General features: G+C 37.6%; 1 protein-coding gene and 1 non-coding gene across 4 annotated transcripts in view; one reads left to right on the forward strand and one right to left on the reverse strand.

The window, feature by feature from the left end:
- The window catches only part of PDS5A (PDS5 cohesin associated factor A), a 120030-nt gene that overhangs the window by 86993 nt on the left and 7515 nt on the right, over positions 1-25522 (reverse strand). The gene's annotated exons all lie outside the window — the stretch shown is intronic.
- On the forward strand, positions 20760-20866 carry LOC122673690. The gene has a single exon (XR_006334800.1). It is a non-coding gene; the product is annotated as a U6 spliceosomal RNA (small nuclear RNA).

A 25522-nucleotide genomic window follows, 5' to 3' on the forward strand; every position in this document is an offset into this window, starting at 1 on the left:
CTTGCTTATGCATTCCTCAGGATTTTCTATAGACGCAGTATCGGTAACAAATGAGGACAGTTCTATTTTGTCTTCTCTCATCTGTCTGTCTTTTGTGTCTCTTTCTTATTGTGCTAAATAGCAAAACCACAATACAGAGCAAAAGTGAAAGCAGACATTTTTGCCTCTTTTGAGATCTGAGAAAGAACATAGTCTTTCACCATTAATTATGTTAACAGGTTTCTGTAGATGCCTTATCAGGTTGAGAAAGTTCTATCTTGTATTCCTAATACGCTTTTATTTTTTATGAAGAACATGTTGAATTTTTCTCAGACACTTCTTCTATATCAAATGGGATGATAACACAGTTCTCCCAACTTACACTAGTGTTAATATGTTGAAATAAATTAATATCATATAGTAAACAAAATCTGCACTCCCGGGAATAAACCTGATGTGGTGGTCACTGTGCTTTGTGTGTGTGCAATGTTTTGGGTTTTTTTTCCCTTCTAGTTTTGGTTTGTTTTTGTTTTCCTGGCTGGATCTCCTCTGCTAATATTTTGTTGTTTATTAAGGCTCCTGGTGTCTGCTGTCCATGGGGTCGCAAAGAGTCTGACACAGCTGAGCGACTGGACAGTCTCTTCATACATAGATTTCTTTTCTAGTAATATGTTTTGTTTTGGTATCAAGGTAATATTGGCCACATAAAGTGAACTGGAGGTGTTCACTCTTCCTGTTTGCTGAGTTTGTGTAGAACTAGTATGCTATTTTCCTTAAATGTTTAATAGAATTCATCAATGAAGTCATTTGAGTCTTTATTTGTGGAAAAGCTTTTAGTTGCAAATTCAGTTTCTAAAGTCAGTATAAAGCTTTCTATCAGGTTTTCTATTTCACCTTAAGTCAGTTTTAGTAGTTTGCATTTTCCCAGAAATACATCCACTTCATTTAGGGTACCGAATTTACTAGCATAAATTGGCTTATTGGCTTATAATATGCCTTTTTTATCCTTTTAATGTTCATAAAATCTATATGAAGTCTCTCCTTTTTTCACTAATGTTGCTAATTTTTGTCTTTTTTTCTTGACTGTTCTAACATAGTGGTCTCAAGGGGGTTCCTAGGTGGCACAAGTGGTAAAGAGCCCGCCTGTCAATGCACATAAGAGATGTGGGTTCAATCCCTCGGTCGGGATGATTCCTCAGAGGAAGGCATGGCAACCCATTCCAGTATTCTTGCCTGGAGAATCCTCATGGACTGAGAAGCCTGGTGGGCTACAGTCCATCGGTTCGCAGAAAGCGGGACATAACTGAAGTGACAGCACGCACCGAGAGGTCTCCAAGGGGAGTGGACGCGCCACACGTCTCCAGGGGACACCTGCCAGCGCCTGCAGACACTCGGCTGTCACAGCTGGGAGCGGGGTTCTACTGGCATTGAGGGCGTAAAGACCAAGGATCCAGCCAAACATCAGGCAACACACGAGACAGCGCCCCATAACAACTACCAGCCTGAGAGGGTCGACAGAACCAAGGGTGAGAAACCTTAGCAAACAAAAGGCTTTGTCATTTTACTGTCCTTTCACAGGACTCATTTTTGGTATCATTAGTTCCCACATTTTCTATTAGACTGATTTCCATTTTTACCCTTTAGTATGTCCTGCTTTCTACTTTCTTTAGGTTTAATCTCCTGTCTTTTTCTAGGCTCTTGAGGTACAAGCTTACCACTGCTGATTCTACACTGTTCTTTTCTAATATAAACATTTAAAAGCTTATCAAAATAAATTTCTCAATAAGCACTGCTACGAAGTTAAAAATATTTTCTAATTTTCCTTGTGATTCCTACTTTTATTTATATACTATGCAGAAACACACTAATTTCCAAATGTTTGGGTTATTTTCTGGATATCTTTCCTTATTAATTTCCCATCTAATTCCCTGTAATCATATTATCCCTGTATGAAATAGGAATCATATTAAATGTATTGATATTTAATGTCCCACCACATGGGACAGTGACTGCAGCCATGAAATGAAAAGACGCTTGCTTTTTGGAAGAAAAGCTATGACAAACCTAGTTAGTGTCTTAAAACACAGAGTCATCACTTTGCCGGCAAAGGTCCACATAGTCAAAAATATGATTTTTCCAATAGTCATGTATGGATGCGAGAGCTTGACCATAAAGGCGGCTGACTGCCAAAGAATTGTTGCTTTCAAACTGTGGTGCTGGAGAAGACACTTCAGAGTCCCTTGGACAGCAAGGAGATCAAACCAGTCAATACTAAAGGAAATCAATCCTGAATATTCATTGGAAGGACTGATGATGAAGCTCCAAAACTTTAGCCATCCAATGTGAAGAGTTGACTCACTGGAAAAGACCCAGATGCTGGGAAAGATAGAGGGCAAGAGGAGAAGCGGGCAACAAGAAGGAGATGGTTGGATAGCATCATCGATTCAATGGATACAAATTTGAGCAAACTCTGGGAGACAGTCAAAGACTTTGGCATAGTCAAAAAAGCAGAAGTAGATGGTTTTCTGGAACTCTCTTGCTTTTTCGATGATCCAATGGATGTTGGCAATTTGATCTCTGGTTCCTCTGCCTTTTGTAAAACCAGCTTGAACATCTGGAAATTCATGGTTCACATACTGTTGAAGCCTGGCTTAGAGAATTTTGAGCATTACTTTGTTAGCCTGTGAGATGAATGCAACTGTGCAGTAGTTTGAGCATTCTTTGGCATTGCCTTTCTTTCGGACTGGAATGAAAACTGATCTTTTCCAATACTGTGACCACTGCTGAGCAGTTTCACAGTTTTGCATAGAAAAAAGAGCTAAACACTTGATGAAAAAAATATGTTCAATGTCATAGAATTGCTTCTACCCCTTGCTACTCTTACTAAAATCTTCCTGTTGTTGTTCAGTCACTCAGTCATCTTATCTGCTCTTAAAAGTCTTGGACCAAATTCTACTTCCCCTTCTTGAAGCCCTGCTTGACCAGCCTAGAATGAACAAAGCAAGTATCTTACAGTGTCTTCTTGCTGCAGTTATTAGTAAGTAAATCATGTGTCCTTAAGAAGACTGTGATCTCCTAAGGGCTCTATATTTTCTACATTTGTCTTTAAACTAAGATAAGTGCCTATTTTCTGAAGGAATGAAATCTATTAGTGTAATTTTTTTACATGCTTTAGACTTCAGTGGCTGATCAAGCGTGAGAACAGAAATCTCTCTAAAAATTCTAATTTGTCAATAGCTACGTTATTTAAAATCCTAAAAGATGATGCTGTGAAAGTGCACTCAATATGCCAGCAAATTTGGGAAACTCAGCTCTGGCTACAGGACTGGAAAAGGTCAGCTTTCATCCTAATTCCAAAGAAGGGCAATGCCAAACAAAGTTCAAACTACCCTAAGTTGCACTCGTTTCACATGCTCTCCAGGTAATGCTCAACATTCTACGCTTCAACAGTATCTGAACAGACAACGTCCATATGTACAAGCTGGATTTAGAAAAAGCAGAGGAAACAGAGACCAAATTGCCAATGTACGCTGGATCATACAGAAAGCATGGCAATTCCAGGAAAACATCTACTTCTGCTTCATTGATATGCTAAAACCTTTGACTGTGTGGATCACAACAAACTGGAAAACTCTTAAAGAGATGGGAATACCAGACCACCCTATCTGTCTCCTGAGAAATGTGTATGTGGGTCAAGAAGCAACAGAACCAGACAGGGAACAAGGGACTGGTTCAAAATTGGGAAAGGAGTACATCAAGACTGTACATAGTCACCCTGCTTATTTAACTCACATGCAGAGTACATCATGCAAAGTGTCAGGTTGGATGAATCATAAACTGGAATCAAGATTGCCCAGAGAAATTATCAACAACCTCAGAAATGCAGATAGTAACACTCTAACGGCAGAAAGTAAAGAGCAACTAAAGAGCCTTTTGATGAAGGTGAAAGAGGATACTGAAAAAGCTGGCTTAAAACTCACCATTACAAAAAAAAAAAAAAAAAAACCTCACCATTACAAAAATTAAGATCATGGCACCCGGTTCCATCACTTCACGGCAAACTGATGGAGGAAAAAATGCAAACAGTGGCAGATTTTATTTTCCTAGGCTCCAAAATCACTGTGGATGGTGACTGCAGCCCTGAAATTAAAAGATGCTTACTCCTTGGAATAAAAGCTATGACTCCATGGGAGAAGGCGAGGGTGGGATGTTTCAAGAGAACAGCATCGAAACATGTATATTATCTAGGGTGAAACAGATCACCAGCCCAAGCTGGATGCATGAGACAAGTGCTCGGGCCTGGTGCACTGGGAAGACCCAGAGGAATTGGGTGGAGAGGGAGGTGGGGGGGGGGGGGCGGTCAGGATGGGGAATACATGTAAGTCCATGGCTGATTCATGTCAATGTATGACAAAAACCACTAGAATATTGTAAAGTAATTAGCCTCCAACTAATAAAAATAAATGGAAAAAAAAAAGGCTATGACAAACCTACTTAGTGTATTAAAAAGCAGAGACATCACTTTGCTGACAAAGGTCCATAGAGTCAAAGCTATGATTTTTCCAGCAGTCATGCATGCATTTGAGAGTTGGGCTATGCATAGAAGGCAGAATGCTGAAGAACTGATGTTTTTGGATTGTGGTGCTGAGAAGATTCTTGAGAGTCCCTTGGACTATAAGGAGATAAAACCAGACAGTCCTAAAGGAAATCAACCCTGAATATTCATTGGAAGGACTGATGCTGAAGCTCTAATACTTTGGCTATCTGATGTGAAGAGTCAACTCATTGGAAAAGACTCTGATGCTGGGCAAGACTGAGGGCAGGAGAAGAAGGTGACAGGGGATGAGATGGTTGGATGGCACCACTGATTCAATGGATAAGAGTTTGAGCAAACACCAAGAGATAGTGAAGGACAGGGAAGCCTGGCATGCTGCAGTCCATGGCGTTGCAAAGAGTCGGACATGACTTACTGACTAAACTACATCACTGCAATCAATACACATTTCAAGACTAAGTGCTCATATTAAGATAAGACAAAAAATTAAAAATAGAACTATCATATGATCCAGCAATTTAATTTCTGGGTATTTATCTGAAGAAAATAAGAACACTAACTTGAAGAGATATATGTACCCCCATGTTCACGGCAAGTTTACTTATAATAGCCAAGATGTGGGAACAACCTAAATGTCCCTCGATGGATGTATGGCTGAAGATTCTACAGCAAGAGAGAGAGACAGAGTGTGTATTATAATGGAATATTATTCAGCCACAGGAAAAGAATGAAATCTTGCCACGTCCAACATGTATGGACTTAGAGGACTTAGTCTTTAATGCATGGATGGATTAAAGCTAAGTGAGATAAGTCAGATCTCTTTTATGTGTCTAATCCAAAAACCAAATAAATAATAAACAACAAGACATCAATTCAATTTCAACAAATTGAATTACTCTATGAAAAAGAAAACTCAATAACCTATTTTCTAATAAACCAACAGAGACTACTTGAAGATACAATTGTTTCATTAGTCATATATTTAGTCAAGGTCAGTATTCTTTAATGAGACAAGGTTATTAACTCATAGTTGAATTGTGTGGCATAGAAAAGTTAGATGCTACACATTTTGCTATACTCATCCTGAAAGCAAAACCAAGTTAAATTCTAAAGACTCAGTCTAAAAAATAAATAAATAAATAAATAAATAAAGACTCAGTCTATCAACCTCTAACCATTTAACAAGCATATACTACAAAACTACACTTTACATAGATCTGAAAGTTTCTGAATTAGAAGAAACCTTTTACTACATTTATTCCCACCTTCAAGACAACTGGGTACTATTAGAGTTCTAAAAATATCCTGGTTACTAGTGTTCTAAAAATAACCTGGATACTGACAGTAACAGATAGTCATCAAGGAAGCTATTTTTAGCTATAGGAAATTCATAAGGTCCTAAAAGATTAGCCTTAAAGACTCAGAGTCTGACACGTGCACTGAGGCTCCAGAGGCTTTTAGTTCCAGTTTTAATGTAACCATAGATATTCTCTAACTCCAAGTATTTGTGAGGTAGAAGGATAAAATGAGTGATGACAACATGGCACAAACCAACTAATTATTCTACAGTTTGATTCTCATACCAAAGAGAAAATTCTCAACTCAGAAAGCATATTTTTAATAGGTAAATTACTTGTAATGGTACTAATAGCTAATACTGATTGAGCTTTGTATGTGCTGGGTATATTTCAAGTTATTTAAATGTACTATTAACCTAGCTAATACATATCTTGTGGGAGGCATTATTAACACCCCCATTTAACAGACGAGAAACTGAAGCTGGGTAATGGCTCAAGGCATAAAAGCTCAAATGTAGGCAGCGTGGCCAACCACTCTCAACAACCTCCTAATGCTCCTAATCCATACGGCACACAGTACAGTACAGTATGGGTGATTATCCAAAATAACCACAGAAAAATACACGTATCTAGAAAGAGTATACTACAGAAACTACACTATGGTAGAGTGCTATACCCACTGTGCATGGTTATGTTCCCAGGCCAACTCATGCACCCTACTCTTCTCATAACGCAGTTAGGTGAAGGCCACAGTAGAGAGTTGAGATGGGAGCAATGGTTGCTTCATAGATGCCTTTAATATATTAATTTAACTTTGTTGTTTAGTTGCTAAGTCATGCCCAACACTTTTGCAACCCCATGGACTGTAGCCCACCAGGCTCCTCTGTCCATGGAATTCTCCAGGCAAGAATAATGGAGTGGGTTGCCATTTCCTTCGGCAAATTTAACTTTAGGTTTTCTAATTTTCCTTTTCCTTGATAAATGTGGATCATTTGCCCTATTCTTAAAATGACCAATTATCATTAAGGTCATTTTACTCAAAAAATAAAAAAGACACACACACCGTAACGTTCACAGTGGCACTCTACAACTGACAAGACGTGGAAACAATCCAAGTGCCCATCAACAAATCAGCGGCGTAAGGAGATCTGGCACACAGACACGCACACACATGCACACACTGAGGAGTGTTATCCAGCAGTAAAAAAGAATACAACAGTGTCATTTATGGTCCACATGGATGGACCTGGGATTCTTCATGAGGCTGTCTGTGGATTTTTCATGAATGCCCTTTACCATGTTGAGGAATTTCCCTTATATTCCTAATTTCTCAAGTGTTTTTATCACCAAAGGGTGTCAGATTTTGTGAAGAGCAAAACAGCACTCATACTTCAAGGTGGAAAATTGAATGCTTAAGATTAGGAACAAGACAGGGATGTTTGCTTTCACCACTACTATGTAACATACTGAAGTTTCTAGCAAGTGCAGTTGGACAAGCTAAAGACATCTAGATTAGATAAAGGTATCTAGATTAGAGAAGAAGTAATCTCTTAATCACAGATTATATGATTTTGTACATAAAAACTCCTAAGGAACTCATTAAAACCAATTACAACTAATAAGTTTAGAAAAGTTGCATAATACAAGATAAATATACAAAAATCAATTATGTTTCTAAATGCTTGGAATGAAAAATCTGAAAATAAAATTAAGAAAACAATTTCATTTATAATAGCATTAAAAGAATAAATTATATTAGGAAAAAACTTAACAAAAGAAATACAAAACTTACACTCTGAAAACCATAAACATTGTTGGAAGAAATAAAAAAGATCTAAATAAATGAAGAAACATCTCATATTCATGGACTGGAAGACTTAGCATTGTTAAAATGGCAAGAGCCTCCAAACTGGTATATAGACTCTGCAATCCTCATCAGAATCCAAGCTGACCTCTTTGTAGAAGATAACATGTTGATTCTAAAATTCACGTGGAATAGTTAAAACAATCCTGAGAAAGAACAAAGTAGGATTCACATTTCCCAATGTCAAACTTACTGCAAAGCGAAAGTAACTAATATGGTGTATAAAGTTGCCGTAACAAGGAGAAAATTTTTTTTTAATCTATACAAGATGATGAAAGTGAAAGTTGCTCAGTTGTGTCCAACTCTTTGTGACCCCATGGACTATACAGTCCACAGAATTCTCCAGGCCAGAATACTGGAATGGGTAGTCTATCCCTTCTCCAGCAGATCTTCCCGACCCAGGAATCGAACCAGGGTCCTGCAGTGCTGGCGGATTTTACCAGCTGAGCTATCAGGTAAGTCCAAATGAGATGATGGATGTTAACTAAACTTAACAGTGGTAATCTTACAATATAAATAAGTCATTATGTAGTACATCTCAAACTTACACAATGCTCTATGTCAATTATACCTCAATAAAACTGGGGTGGGGGCAAATAAAAAGTTCAGAAATAAACCATCAATTGTCAACTAATTATTGTTAAAGGTGCGAAAGTCATCCATGGGGAAAGACTAGCCTTTTCAACAAATGATGCTAGGATAACCGGACATTCACATGCAAAAGAATGAACCTGAACCCTTACTTCAAACCATATACAAAACAAACTTTGACCAATTAAAAATTTTGAACAATTTGACCAAAACAGATTAAGGACCTAAATGTAAGAGCTAACACTATAAAAACCTCTTACAAATCATAAATCTTTGTGATCTTGGTTTAGGCAATGGTTTCTTAGATATGATACTGTAAGTGTAAGAAACAAAAGGAAAGACCAAATAGACAAACTGGACTTGGTCAAGATAAAAAATACTTATACTTTAAAGGACATCATCAAAAACGTGAAAAGACAGAAGAAAATTCTTGCAAATCTCAAAACTGATGAGGAATTCATATCCAGATTATATATACACATGTATATACATATATGCTTAATTCTTATAGTAATAAAAAGACAAATAACCCAATTTAAAAATGGAAGAAGGATCTGAATAGTATTTTGTATTTTTCCAAAGAAGATACAAAATGGCTAATAAAAACACAAAAAGATTCTTGACATCATTAGCTATCAGGAAAATGCAAATAAGAACTACAAAAAGATACCACTTCACATTCACTAGGTTGGCTAGAATCAAAGTCAGTCACACAGATAAGATAATTACACGAGGACTACCCCCTGGTGGCTCAGACAGTAAAGCGTCTGCCTACAATGCAGGGTTCCATCCCTGGGTCCGGAAGATCTCCTGGAGAAGGAAATGATAACCCACTCCAGTACTCTTGCCTGGAAAATCCCATGGACAAAGGAGCCTGGTAGGCTATAGTCCATGGAGTCCCAAAGAGTCGGACACAACTGCGCGACTTCACTTTCACTTCATGAGGATGTGGAGAAATTGGAACCCTCATACACTACTACTGAGAACATAAAATGGTGTACACCCTTTGGAAAAGTTTGTCAGTTCCTCAAATGATTAAAATAGTTACATATGAGCCAACAACTGCACTCGTACAGGCAAAAGTAAAAATGTCTACACAAAAGCTTGTACATGAATATTTACAGCATCATTCCTAATATCCAAAAGGGGGAATCAACCCCCATTTCCATCAACTGATGAATGGATAAATAAAATTTCAAACATCCATACAATGCAATATTATTTGGTAGTAAAAAGAAATGAAGTATTGATGCTACAAAATGGATGAATCTTGAAAACATTATGCTAAGTTAAAGAAACTAGTCATGAAATAGCAACATGTTATATAACTTCAATTCCATGATAGGGAAAATGTACAGAAACAGAAAGGAAGTGATTAGTTAGGGCCCGACGGGCATATAGGAGCGACAGCTGAAGGGCATGGGTTTCTCTTGGAGGAGATAACATTGCTCCAGAGAATTCCCTGGTGGTCCAATGGTTACAACTCCACACTTTCACTGCCAAGGGCATGGGTTCAAACCCTGGTTAGGGAACTAAGATCCTGCAAGCCTTGCAGCTCAGGTTGCACTTATCCATGAATATACTAAAACCAGAGATTTTACAGTTTAAAGAGGTAAACTGTATGGTATATGAATTACCTCTCAATAAAGCTGTTTTTAAAAAAATAAAATACAGATGAATAAAAATGAACTGGAGAGAGAAAATTCTCACACCTTTCCGTAAAATATTATTTTAAATGTCAAGGTCCCTTTAAAGCAATGAAAAATGTTCAACCGGGAAAGCTGTGATTCATAAGCCATCTTCCAATATCAGGAAAGAGAACAACTGAAAAGGAAGACACATAATTGCCCTAGACACCATGTAAGCCAAGTAAGCTACCCATGGCTTTTTCTATATAACCACTGGGAATTGACATGCACAGCATCTATTTCTCTTCCTCCAATAAGTTCTAAGCAAACAAGGAAGCAAAAAAAGAGTCACCCAGAGAAACTAAGCTTTCAAAGACAGGACAATCTTCCGCAAGGCAAAATGCACTCCTTCCCCAAAGTGAAAGAGTCTCAGGGAACTGTAAGACCACAAAACTAAACACTGGTGGGGGAAACACATTAGCTTGTAGTGTGTGTAGTATTACTACATAACCCTTAACTATGACTGGGAAGGAGGGAAGGAGACTAAGTACACCTATTCTCAACAGAGGAAAAAACTTCAAAGAAAAGGATTTTACACAGGTTACATGGTTTATAACAAGATGATTCAGGATTTAGATGTAAATATTCAGATTCTCAATTTAAAATTACAATTCATTCTAGATCAAAGACCCAATTACTATTCCAGCATTGTAGTTCCTTATTTCATAGTGACTGCATGCCTCAATTTGCCTCAAATAACACGCTATCTCAGAATTACTAAAAGAATCTCTACCTTCCATCTTTATCCTACTTGAGCCACATCTTGAACCTCATTATAAACCATTTTACTTCTTAACAAATTTCCTTTTTAGGGATTACCCTGGTGGTTCAGAGATTAAGACCCCAAGCTTCCACTGTTGGGAGTACAGGTTCCATCCCTGGTTGGGGAACTAAGATTCCACATGGTGCAGCCAAAATAAAAAAAATTCCTTTTTAGAACATCCTACCCCCTAACTCCTTCATTTTTTAATTCTCATTGAATCTACTCTTTGCCTTCAATATGAATTCTAAATCTTCAATCATATTCTACAGGCCCCTCCTGCCTTACTTACCTCTCTATCCATGTACAGCTAAGAGTAGCCATTTCAGTCAAATTCTAACAGTATCACACCTACACCCACCCCAGATTTTGGTAATTTTTGATCATCAATCTCCAATCCAGAGATGTTTCTACTGGCTGAGTCCACCAAGACAACAATGCTAAGAATTGATGAGTGTACATACTCATTCTAACCTAATCTCTCAAACTGATTTCCTTACAGCATAAAAAGAACACAAACTAAATTTTGGCTGTATTCAGACCATGCGCGTGAATTCTGTTCTGCCTCTCAATGGATATGTGACCTGAATATATTACTTAAGTCTTTCTGTGCCTATGAAACAAAGATAACAGTATAATCATAAAAGATTATGATAGGCACTTTCCTGGTGGCCCAGTGGGTAAGACTCCGTGCTCCCGATGTAGATCGCCCAGTTTCGATCACCGGGCAGGAAACTAGATCCCACATGCTGCAACTAAGAGTCTGCATGCCACAACTAAAAGATCACACATGCCGCAACTAAGACCCAGCACAGCCAAATAAATAAATACAAATAATTTTTTTAAAAAGACTAAGGTGTTTAGAAATAACAGACATGAAGTCCCCAGCCTAGTGTCTGGCATATGTTAAAATTTATTTATTACTTCTAAGACCCAACTTTTAACAAGTCTGATACTTGTGTCTTACAGTGATCTTCAAAAGAGTGACAGCAAGAAGGAATGCTAAGAAGTGCTATTGCTTGTACTTAGACAAACTTCCGTTTGAAACCCTTGTGCTGACAGTGCATGACGATGTCTAGAAAAGCACTAGCACCAAACCCTACAGTATTGGGTAGTTAGTGACTTGGAAGAACACCTCTGAAATAATAGTGGGGCACTTCTCAGAGATACTCTGTATCACTAATACTTTTGATGAGACATGGACCATAAAGAAGGCTGAGCATGGAAGAACTGATGATTTTGAACTGTGTTGCTGGAGAAGACTCTTGAGAGTCCCTTGGACTTCAAGGAGATCAAAACAATCAATCCTAAAGGAAACCAACCCTGAGTATTCATTGGGAGGGCTGTTGCTGAAGCTGAAGCGCCAATTCTTCAACCACTTGATGCAAAGGGCTGACCTCACTGGCAAAGACCCTGCTGCTGGCAAGGATTGAAGACAAAAGGAGAAGCAAGTGGCAGAGAATGAGATGGTTAGATAGCATCACCGAGCAAACTCTGGGAGACAGTGGAGGATAGAAGAGCCTGGTGTGCTGCAATCCACGGGATCAGAGAGTCAGACACAACTTAGCGACTGAACAACACCACTTCTGATGACAAATACACTGTATAGAAAAACACAAACATCAACAACTAGTTGAAAATAAGATTTAGAAGGGTCAAATAATGAATCTAAAGATTTTTAGGAATAACAGCCAAGTTATTTCAATTTTATTTTCCCTTACATATGCAAAAGTATAAAATTTAAGTCTGCCAACCTTTGAGTTAGACTATGCAGATGGAATAGTGTTTTAACTAACAAAGCAATTGACCTCACCCAGAATTGGGTATTTATCACCTAAGAATCCACCTGGTTGGTAATGCAGGAGATAAGGATTCGATCCTTAAGAAGATCGCCTGGAGAAGGAACAGCAAACCACTCTGGCAGTCTTGCCTGGGTAACCCCACGGGCAGAGGAACCTGGTGGGCCACAGTTCATGGGGTCACAAAGAATTGGATATGACTGAGCGACTAAGCATGCATACCCACAAACACAAACACACACAGGGCTGTATCCTGTTAGACAAAATCAAGAAACAATCAGTCAAGTTCTACAGAAGTTCACTTATCAGAACAGTAAGCTAAGTATTTACATGTCTCTCAATTCCAAATCTACCTCCTCTATCTATATAGTCTGTTCTCTGATGTTCAGACAAATTCAGGAAAATGCACTGCCTCAGCATCTTCAACAGAAGGCAGAATGATAAGAAGGCAGGAAGAAGAAAACAAGACTTCCTTCTTGTTCTTCTTGCTACTCCTGTGAATGTCACTCCATTAGTCTTCAGCTTCTTTCAGCACTCAGCACCACTTAATTGATAGCATTTATTGTTGGTATTTTTAGTATATGTGCTGCCGAAGCGAGCACTATTGTTGGTATTTTTAAACACTGAATGGCTTTAGAAAGTAGCTTTGGTTATAGGTATGGGGCTGTTTCTCAATGACTTCAAGTTGTAACCAAAAGCCTGTTAAGTACATATATGTGAAAACTTACATATTTCAACAAGGAACACCCACTACTGAATCACAAGAAATGTCAAGCTCTTTTTTCCTATGCTACCAAAAGTTCTAACAAAAACTTAGATCTCCATTCCCAAGCTCAAACTGCAATTCCAGCAGAACTCTTAGGACCTCAACACACACACACAGGAAATTTCCACATTTCAAAGTCCATTTTAAATTGCAGTTGAGGAACTTCCACCTAACTCTTCCACTGAAAGCTATTAGTATGAAATGTAATGAAAAGCTAAAAGGCAATTATTAAAAGAAAAATATAAAATACTTCAATAAATGCTTTCCAAGCAATGAATATGCTCAATTAAAATCATATGTTCATAAACTGACACCAATATTTGGGAGTAGCTATCTGTGAAAAAAATTTTTCAAATGAAATATACCACATTTCATTACAGATCAGCATTAATAGGTAAACACTTGAAATCCATGTTGGTAACAGGGAACATTAACTTTTGAGGCCCAATTAAGTAAAATGTTACTTCCACATCTCTTCCCTCAAAGAATTCTATTCTTCTCATTAGCAAACCTGTGTTACAAAAAAAGTACTGAATCACTATTATGTTTTCAATTTTTTTTTTTTTAAATAAAGTTCTGGGCTTCCTTGGACTCAGAGGTAAAGAATCTGCCTGTCAATGCAGGAGACAAGGGTTGGATCTCCAATCCAGAGATTCCACACTCCTCGGCGCAACCAAGTCTGTTCACCACTACTGAGTCTGCACTCTACAGCCCAGGATCACCAACTATGGAGGCCATGTGCCACAACTACGGAACCCCTGCGTCCGGAGCCAGTGTCCCTCGAGAGAAGCCCCTGCTGCGAGAAGCCTGCGCTGCACCGTAACTAGAGAGAAGCCCCTGCTCAGCGCCTAGAGAAACCCCATGCAGCAGTGGAGACCCAGCACAGCCAAAAATAAACTAATTTTTTAAAAAGTTCTTTTGTGTAAATACTTATAGAGTTCTACTGACCCATAAAACATAAAATTCTTACTATCTGATTCTTTAAGGAAAAAAAATCCACCAATCTCAGGTATATACCCAAGACAAATGACTCCTTACCACTACTAAAAACCATGCACATTATTCAAAGAACTGTTTCTTCATAAAAACAAAAAGTTATTAACCCAAATATCTATCAATAATTGTATGGATAAGTAAATTCTGGTGTACTCATACAGTGAAAATGAATCGCTGCAACCCAAAACAACACGGATAAAACTCAGACATAATATTTAGGGAAAAAGTCAGTCATAAAAGAGTACACACTGCATGATTTCATTTATATGAAGTTTGATGGCAAGATGTACACTGGTAAAGACCAGAAGGGTGTCTGTCTCTGGGGAGGGGAACATAAAGGAGCCTGCTACAGGGCCATTTTGATCTGGATCATGGCTACGTGTGTATACACATGTAAAAATTAACAATATGCTATACTTAAGGTTTATGAACTTCACTACATGTAAAAAATTATATATTTTAAAAAAGAGGAAACACATAGATAATATCACATAGATTATCTCCCAAATCCCCATGACTTTCCATTTTTCAGGCTGTATCTATGATTGAAGATAACAGAAGAAAAAGTCATAAACTTAAGAACAAACAACAGGAGGGATCCAATTTGCAGAACACAGAAATTACTGAAAAACAGTGCTAGTGATCTGAAGGCATTATAGAAAAAAATTTTAACATATGTGTAAGTAGATCCTAGAAAGAGAAAAAAGGGGGTAGAAGAAGGAAAAAAAAACTCAAATGATATAATGACCAAAACTCTCCCAAATTTGCTAAAAGACATAAATTTATAGATCTAGGAAACCGAGTGATTCCAAAGCAGGACAAGTATCAGGGAAACACAAACCTCAGGGCATCACAGTGAAACTGCTGAACATCAAAGAAAAAGAAACACCATGAAAGCAGCCAGAGAAAAATCCCACATTACATACAAGGACACAAAAACATACTGCCACCAACTTCTCGTCTGAAGCACTAGAGAACACGGGACAGTGGGATTACATCGCTAAAGCACTGAAACTATACACTCGGAATTCTACATCCAAAAAGTAACGTGCTTTAAAAATGGAGGACAGGACTTTCTTGGTGGTTGAGTGGTGAAGAACCCACGGCCAATGCAGAGGACACAGTTCGATCTCTGGTAAAGAAGACCCCACACGCCATGGGGCAGCTGAACTCAGGCACCGTAACTGCTGAGCCAGTGTGCCTGGAGCCTGTGTCCACAGCAACAGAAACCATCGCAATGAGAAGCACACGCACTACAACTAGGAAGAACCTCCAACCAGAGAAAGCCCCCCACAGCCACGAAATCCCGGTGTAGCCAAAAACAAATCATGTCTTCTGATCAAAATAAAATTAAACTAGGAATAATTAATAATCAGATATTTATAAATACTTTAAATATTTGGGAATTAAGTCACACATTTCTAAATAACTCACAGGTCAAAGGAAAAAAATCATCAAGAAAGTGAGAAAGTATTTCTAACTGAATGGTAATAAAATATATCAAAATCAGTGAGATACAATTCAAAGTGTTTTGAAAGAAATGTATAGGCTTAAAAAGCTTATATCAGAACAGCAGTTCTCTAACCAGGGTGATTCTGTCTCCCTGGAGACATCTGGCAAGGGCCGATCACTGTCATCTGGTGAGTATATCTGTCTGATGCTGCTAAACATCCAAGAATGCACAAGACATTCCTCCAGAACAAAGAATTATCTGGTACAAAATGTCCACAGTGCTAAGGTTAAGAAACTTGTGTTAGAAAATCCAAACTACACTTAAGGAAAGAGATAAGAGCAGAAAACAAATAAGTAACAGAAAAACTAGCAGAGCCAAAACTGAGATTTTGAAAAGCGTTAACAGATATGAAAAATCCTTTCTTAGACGATTCAATTAAAAAAAGAGAATATGAGAAATGCAACAGGGGAATATCACTACATATCTGACATATATTAAATGGTTAATAAATATTACAAACATCAACTTTATATGGATAAACTAGGCAATGTGGAAAGTATGGAGAAATTCTTTGAAAATAAAATATCACCGTACATTGTCAGTGGAATTATAAAACAGAACAACCATTTTGGGGAAAAGACTAGTAGCTGCTAACTAAATTAAAAATAACCTACCTTATGACCCCTGGGTATCTAGTGGCTCAGATGGTAAAGAATCTGCCTGCAATGCAAGAGACCCAGGTTTGATTCCTGGGTTGGAAAATCCCTTGGAGAATGGAAAGGCTACTCCACTCTCCAGTATTCTTGCCTGGAAAACTTCATGGACAGAGGAGGCTGGCAGGATGTAGTCCATGGGGTCACAAAGAGTCGGACATGACTGAGCAACTAACACTTTCACCTTACAACCCGATGACTGTACTCCTAGGTACTTACCCAACATAAACTAAGATATGTACAAGAGAAGGCTCACACAGTAATGTTTATAGTGCTTTATTCAAATAGCCTAAAATGTAAACAAGTTTCTTTCCATCAATATGAGAATAGTATAAATCAAACTGGTATAGAGATTTCCCTGACAATCCAATTGTTAAGTTTCCACACTTCTGTTGCAGGGGACCATGGGTCTGATCCCTATTCTAGGAACTAAAATCCTTCATGCTGCCAGCACAGCCAAACAAAAACAACAAAAAAAACCCAAACGGTTATATTCATACAGTGGACTACTACTTAGCCACAAAGAGGTACTAACTAATGAAAAAGTAATCTAGGTTTAAAGAGGTGTGGATACCTCTATAGGAGTGATACAGGAGCATATAAGTTAAACAAATAGGGTGACAATACACAGCCTTGACGTACTCCTTTTCCTATTGGAGCCAGTCTGTTGTTCCATGTCCAGTCTAACTGTTGCTTCCTGAGCTGCATACAGATTTCTCAAGAGGCAGGTCAGGTGCCTACTTCTGTTAGGTCCATACCATTTCTGTCCTTTATTGAGCCCATCTTTGCATGAAATATTCCCTTGGTATCTCTAATTTTCTTGAAGATATCTCTAGTCTTTCCCATTCTATTGTTTTCCTCTATTTCTTTGCATTGATCACTAAGTCAATGTTTACTTAGCCTCCAGTTTTAGGAAAAGTAAAACTCATTAGTAACATTTATAAGTACTTCCAACTCTCATCTCTCCTTGCTATTCTTTGGAACTCTGCATTCAAATGGGTATATCATTCCTTTTCTCCTTTACCTTTAGCTTCTCTTCTTTTCTCAGCTGTTTGTTTTTATGCCTGCTAACATGCACTCTGCAGCCTATGAATCAAAGAGTAATTTTGACTTTTAAGGTTTATTATTTAAAGCTTAACATTAACATTTTGTAGGTTATAGACAGTGATTTCTGATGGATCTGGGCAAAGCAGACTGAAAACCTTCTGGAAAGGATTCATCATCTTGCATGCTTTTAAGAACACTGGTGATTTATGGGAAGAGGTCAAAATATTAACATTAATAGGACTTTGGGAAAAGTTGAATCCAAACTCTCACTGATGACCTTGAATGGTTCAAGACTTCAATGGAGGAAGTAACTCCAGATGTGGTGGCTCTACTAATTTTACAGTGCTACACGAAGTCTCTTCAATTCAACAAACATCTGAAATTACAGAAAATTAAACATGGCCACCGAACTTAATTTTCACGTATTAAAACAATTTGGCATCAAATTACTACTGATGTTTACTTGAATTCCTACCACAGCAATTCTAGGAAATTTTGGAAAAACATGCACTAAATATATGTGATAAAAATGTAATTCACATCATAATGATCTAGTATATAAAATTCTACTAACCATTCTACTAACTCTCAGCAACCAACAGATTTATTCAGACAGTATCAGTTAGAAACGATTACTGTTCAACTGCAAGGAGATCAAACCAGTCAATCCTAAAGGAAATCAATCCTGAACATTCCCTGGAAGTTCTGATGCTGAAGCTCCAATACTTTGCCACCTGATGTGAAGGAACCAACCCATTAGAAAAGACCCTGATGATGGGAAAGACCGAAGGCAGGAGGAGAAGGGGACGACAGAAGAGATGGTTGGATGGCATCACTGACTCAATGGACATGAATTTGAGCAAGCTCTGGGAGATGGTGAAGGACAGGGAAGTCTGGAGTGCTGCAGTCCATGGGGTTGCAAAGAGTTGGACATTACTCAGTGACCAGACAACAACACTGTTCAACCAAAGATACTATCTGGTCTGGACATGAGGATAGAAAAACTCCACAAACTGGCCTCAAGAAAGGGTGTCATTCATGTTCTTAAAAAACTCTTTGGCCCTTACCTTTGCTAATCATGCAAAATCACAATGTAGACACATTACTCTTTAGCTCTATTTTTCTTTTTTAAATCAAATTCCTCTCTTTGGCATTTAAGGATTTTACAAATTTCATTGGTACCTTCCACTTGTTTTTCCTCCTAACTACTCTCTTTGGGATGCTTTAGCTCTATCAGAACTATTCTTCTTGTTTTCTTCAAACACACCAAGCTGCTTTTGCCTCTCAGTCTTTGTCCCTACTACTCATTTCTTTGAACTGTTTACCACCCATTTGCTTACCAAAGTCTAAGCCTTCAAATCCCAGTCCAATTGTCAACTTTTCCATGAAACTTTTCATGAACCCTAAAATTCTGAGTATCTTTTTATCCAAAGAAACAGAACCCATCCTAGCACATAATTGGCATTTAACTTACGGTTATTAAGTTAATAGGATAAGCTCAAATATCCTTCATATAAATGGAAATCTATTTCAGTGTTATTCCTCGTATAAATCCAGTTTCCCCTAATGGACTCATGATGTTTATCACCACTAATCACAGGGCCCTAATTTTGGTAGGAAGTTTTAAGTGTTTGATCTTAAAAATAATTTTATAACATGAAAAACAATATACACACACACATATAATGGTAACTTCCAACTTTTAAAATATTACATAATACTCAAAAAAAGATTTAATATTTGTAACCTCTAAAGGCTGAGGACCCTGTATTTAGGCATGTCTGTAACTGTATAGACGAAGTGTACCAGTTGGGAAGATCTGTACTTAATGTAAAAGACCAAATGCCAATAGCAATGAAAAGAAATTTAGTAAACTCTTTCCTTATGTTTCTGTTTAGCTTTCTATTGCAACCGTTATCTAGAAACTTCTTGATTTGTTGTCTTGAGCAAATAAAAACTTGTTAGGCTTTTATATCATGTATAAACTCCACTTATCTTTCTGATCATGGAATTCAACTGGACATACTTCCATATGCCAACAATCTCAGCCAAAGTAGTACTTAAATAATTAACTCTGAAAATAGAAACTAACAAGAATAAAATGCATTTTAATGCTTTAAGCCTAGTTTCCTACTGTGAGCACAAATCAGTTTTTCCCTTGGATATCTACGGGTATCTGATATTGGGAAAATAAATTATGGCACTGGCATTCTACATATTAATGTTATGTATTTCATATATGATTTTTAATAGGCTTTCACCTTAATTTCTATTTAATTCAAGCTCTTGAATGAAGATCTAGGTGAGGCTTGTTGATTTCAACATCATCTCTGTTACTAAAATTTTGTCTCCATCTCTACCTTCATTTCTTTAAATAAACCTTTTAAAAAGCTACTCAATTCCTTTTGAGTTTTGAAGGAACTCTAAACAGGGTTCTTACCTCTTTGAACCTCAATGTAGCACTTATATTTAATCATTCTTAGAAAGAACTTGTTTTGTTGCCAGGAGGCAATAAAATGGCTTTTTTGGGCAACATGTTAATTTGCTAATTTAAAAGTAGGCATCACTTGACAATACATTACTGAGAGCTTGGGCACTCATACTTGCTGGTAAAAGAACAAAATGGTACAACCGCTATGAAGGGGAATTTAACCACCTATAACAAAATCACTCATAAAGGTAACCTTTGGACCAATAATCCCATTCGTAGGCATTTACCCTGAAGATACACTTGCTCAAGTACAAACCAATATGTACCAAGGTTATTCGTTTTAGCATTACTTTAAGTAGGAAAATATTACAATCTCAAATCAACACAGAGATTAGTTAAATAAAACTAGGGTACCTCTACACATATAGAATACTATACATCATGAAAATTAATAAAAGAAGATTTCCAGATATGGTGTCATTGCTAAGATATATTGGGTGAAAAAAACAAAGTACAATAGAGTATATATGGTAGTCTAACTTCTGAGAAGAAGAGAGGTAACACAGAAAGAAAGGATCAACCAGAAACTAATGGAAATGATTATCTACAGAGGGGAGGTGTGTGGAAATGCAGTGGAAGGAATAAGGATGGAAGACTTCTGAGAAGTAGAAGTTTTTCCAATAGTTCTGACTCTTGAACCAAGTAAAAATTAAAAAAAAAATAATGAACAATGTAATTTCTAAAACTGAATACAGACACTCCTACAACTGAACAATAAAACAAATAACCTGATTAAAAAATAGATAAAAAAAAAATGGGGTGCTCGCTTCGGCAACACATATACTAAAATTGGAACGATACAGAGAAGATTAGCATGGCCCCTGCGCAAGGATGACACGCAAATTCGTGAAGCGTTCCATATTTAAAAAAAAAAAAAAAAATGGGTAAAGGACTTAATTGGAAAAGGGAATGGCAACCCACTCCAGTATTTTCACCTGGAGAATCCCATGGACGGGGAGCCTGACAGGTTGCAGTCAGTGGGACTGCAAAGAGTTGGACACAACTCAGCAACTAATACATACATACATACATACAGGACCTGAATAGATATTTTTCTAAAAAAGATACACAAACAGCCAATAAGCATGAAAAGATGCTCAACATCACCAATCGTCAGGGAAATACAAATCAAAACCACAATAAGACATTACCTCATATCTGTTAGGATGGCCACTATCAAAAACACAAAAGACAAGCATTGATGTGGCGAAACTGGAATTCTGGTGTGCTACTGGCGGAAATGTAAAATGAAGCAGCCACTATCGAAAACAGTATGGAGGGGAGTTCCCTGAAAATGTTTAGATAGAATTACCGTATGATCCTGCATTCCCAGCAATATATATATATAAAAGAACTGAAAACAGGATCTCAAAAGAGATACATGCACACCCATGTTAACTGCAGCATTGCTCACGATAGCTGAAAGGTGGATCTTTCTAAAATTCCATTAATGGATAAAGAAATGTGGTAGATATACACAATGGAATACTAGCCTTAAAAAAGAAGGAAATGCTGTCATATGCTACAACACAGATAAACCTTGAGGACTTTATACTAAGTGAAATAAGCCAGTCACAAAAAGACAAATAGAATATGATTCCACACTTATATGTGAGGTAACTAAAGGAGTGAAACTCTTAGAAACCAAAAGTAGAACAGTGGTTACTATGGGCTAAAGGGATCATAGAAGAAAGGGGAGTTGTTCTGTGGATATAATTTCAGTTTTACATGATGAAAATGTTCTAGAGATCTATTGTATTGACAATGTGTGTATAGTTAACACTACTGTACTGTGAACACTTAAAAATGGTTAAGACGGTAAATTTTGTTACCAATAAAGAGTCAAGCAAGGATTATACTCATCAGTAGAAATGAAGAGTCAACAAGTGTGTGTGCACATATAATTGAATACAAACAGAAAATCAATTGTATAGAAAACTGATTAACAACCATTCAGACCAAAAAAATTCCAATTCAAATAACTAATGAGCATGGTTCTCTATGCAATCTTAATTTGACAGAAAGAACTGCAAAGAAACCTTGCAAGGGATACTGAAAGAGCAGTTCTGAATTTTTTGTGTTTATAGTAGCACCTTATAGTAGAGTAGTATAAATAAATTTACCAGAGTTTAGAGAAATTAGGATTTATACTATAAGAGAAGGCTGATACAAATATAGAATGGAGGAAGTTTAGAAAAATTTCTGATACTGGATTTCAGCTGAAAGTGGCCGATGAACTCATGATTTGAAGTGTGTGTATGTCCTAGCTGCACACACTCAAAGACCTGAAGAAATTACGTATCTAACAATAATGTGAACACAATGGCCAAACCGAGGCCTTGGTTTATAAACACCACTCTCCACGAAGATGGAAATAAGGTTCTTTGGAAAAAGATCTATCCAAATCCGGGGCAGGGAAGCACAGGTGAACATCTTGTACCAGAAAACAAAGAAGTGCTCAGACTCATAGAAAGACATGTCAAAAAGACACTAGATGTTTGAAAAGATAGGAAAGCAAGGATGCTCATCTGGGACAATCTGACTCTCAAAAGGAATAAAATGGATTATAAGGCACTGAATAAAGAATCTATGAGTGATTTTGTTTTTTAAATGGGGGCAGGGTCTTCTCTACAGAAGAATGCCAGCTAATACATGTGAAAGGAATGATGGAATCAAAAAGGGTAATATTTTATAACCATCAAAGTGGGTGCTAAAACAGTTGCGTAAGGACTTCCCTGATGGTCCAGTAGTTAAGAATCTGCCATCCAATGCAGGGGACACAGGTTTGATCCCTGGTCAGGGAAGATTCCATATGCTTCAGGGCAACTGAGCCCACTGACCAGAACTACTGAAGTCCAAGTGCCCTAGAGTCCATGCTCTGTAGCAATGAGAAGCCTGCGCACTGCAACTAGAGAACAGCTCCCACTTACGACAACTAGAGAAAGCCCGCATGCAGCAATGAAGACCCAGTGCAGCCAAAAATAAAATAAAAGTTCACTATTTTTTAAAAAAGAATGGTTGAAAACAAATTATTCTCACAAACTATTTACTAGCTTAAAAATTACTTATTAACTGCAAGCTGGCGAAGTACCTTTACAATGCACAGAGTTGGCCAACTGTACCCAAGTGATCAACCTTAGCATAGTCAATACAACAAAATTTGGCATATGCCTCCTGATATGATGCAAAGGTAACTATGTACCATTGATTGTATAGCACACTTGCAAAAAAGGTTCAACTTGAATCTAAGCATAAGGAAATGAGACAAAACAGATTACCAACTTCTGTAGGACAAATGCTTCAAAAAATATCATGAACAACACTCCCCCCCAAAATAAGAGGACTTTCTAGATTAGAGACAAAAAAAGACATGATAAATGCATGTGTCATCCTATATTGGAAACTGGACAGAGGAAGAAAAATTCAATTTTTTTCCCTTTAAAAAAATTTATTTATTGTAAATGAAACAAAGATGAATATTTTTAATAATAAAAGGTACAATTTCACAAGGAAGATAGACATCATGAACCATTAGACTTTAACAACAAAGAAAAAAAGATATGAAAAATTCAATTTTGAAAAAGTAAGTTTTAGGGCAATTGAGGGAATTTTATTATGGACAGTATAACAGATATCATCATGTCAATGTTAAATTCCTAGAGTATGATAATGATCATTGCTATAAAGTAAGAGAATGTCTTTAGACTAAGACATTAGCTTAGACTAAGACTGCTGAAGCATTCAGAGGTGGAATCTCATCATGTATGCAAGTAACTTTCCAACACAATAGTGTGTTACATCTGTCTCCCTCCACGTGTGTGTGTGTGTGTGTGCGTGAAAGCAAAAGTGACAAAATGTTAACTAGTGAATCTAAGTGAAGGGACATGAGTGTTGAAGGTGCAATTTTTCCAAATTTTTTACAGGGATAAAATGTCTCAAAATAAGAAATTAAAATGGGTTTTTTTCAAAAAAAAAAAAAGAGAGAGAGAAGGGGGGATCATCATTATGATTGGCCAGTAGTACTTTCTAGTAAGAATTCAAGTAATATAAGAAACAAGTTCTAGGATCAAATCATGAGCCTCCTCCATAATTTTTCCCAAACTAGCATATAAAAAATTCCTACAACTTTTTTCTTACAGTAACTTGTTACAGTAATTTAATAAAATACATTTTACAGATCCAGCAAATTCGCTGAAAGTATATACTGCTGTTTTTTGAGATTAAATGTTTTTCAAATGTATGAATGTAACTACAAAGTGTAGAATCCTTTGACTTGTTTGTTGTGAGAGCTCCTGTGGTAGATTAAAGACAGCTACAAATTCTTTTCTGCTTCTTCCATTGAGAAGTTGGGTCAATTTTTCTCCCCTTGAATGAGGGCTGGGCTGTGAATATGTTAAACAGTAGAGTAAGGTAGAAATGTCAAGGCCAATTCTGAATAAAGTCTTTTAAAAGTACTGACAAATTCCCCCAGAGTGTCTTGGAAAACTGAGCTCAACTATCCTGCTGGAGAGACCGTGTGGAGAAGCCTTAACACTACATAACACACAGGAAGAAGGGCCCAGTTGAGTCCAGCCTCTCAGCTGTTCCTACCAAGGCACCAAGCGTTTGAGAGAAGCCAGTGTGTACACATTAGACCAGCTGAACACCACTGAGGGAACCTAGGAGGAAATGTGGAGCAGAAAGCCAAGTCCGGCCCAAATTTCTGATCCACGAAACTGTGAGATAGTAAGAAAAGTTGCTGGCTGTAGGTAAAAGGTGGAAGCCACCCAAGTGTCCATCAAAGAATGAAAGGATAAACAAAAGATGTTATATATGTGCATTCTGACAAATACTGCAATAAACCCTGAAGACATTATGCCAAGTGAATAAGCCAGTCACAAAAGCAGCAATATGCTATGATCCCATTTATACGAAGAGGATGAAATGGTTGGATAGCATCACCGACTCAATGGACATGCGTTTGAGTAAACTCCAGGAGTTAGTGAGACAGGGAGGCCTGGTGTGCTGCAGTCCATGGGGTCGCAAAGAGTTGGACACGACTGAGCAACTGAACTGAACTGATATAAGGCTCCTAGAGTAGTCAAATTCATAAAGACAGGAAGTAGAAAGAGGTTGCCTGGGCTGGGGGAAGTGGGGAATACAGTTCTAGTTTAATGGGTTCAGAGTTCAGGTAAGGATGATGAAAAGCTCTGAATGGATGGTGATGAGGTTGCACAACAATGTGAATGTACTTATGGCACGGAACTCTGTTCGGTTGCTCAGTTGAGTCTGATTGTAGTCCTGTGGACTGCAGCACGCAAGGCTTCCCTGTCCTTCACCAACTCCCGGAGCTTGCTCAAACTCATGTCCATGGAGTCGGTGATGCCATCCAACCATCTCATTCTCTGCAATGCCCTTCTCTTTTTGCCTTCAATCCTTCCCAGCATCAGTCTTTTCCAATGAGTCAGTTCTTTGCATCAGGTGGCCAAAGTATTGGAACTTCAGCTTCAGTTCTTTCAATGAATATTCAGGACTGATTTCCT

The sequence above is a fragment of the Cervus elaphus genome, chromosome 17 (assembly GCF_910594005.1).
Source record: "Cervus elaphus chromosome 17, mCerEla1.1, whole genome shotgun sequence".
NCBI lineage: Eukaryota > Metazoa > Chordata > Mammalia > Artiodactyla > Cervidae > Cervus > Cervus elaphus.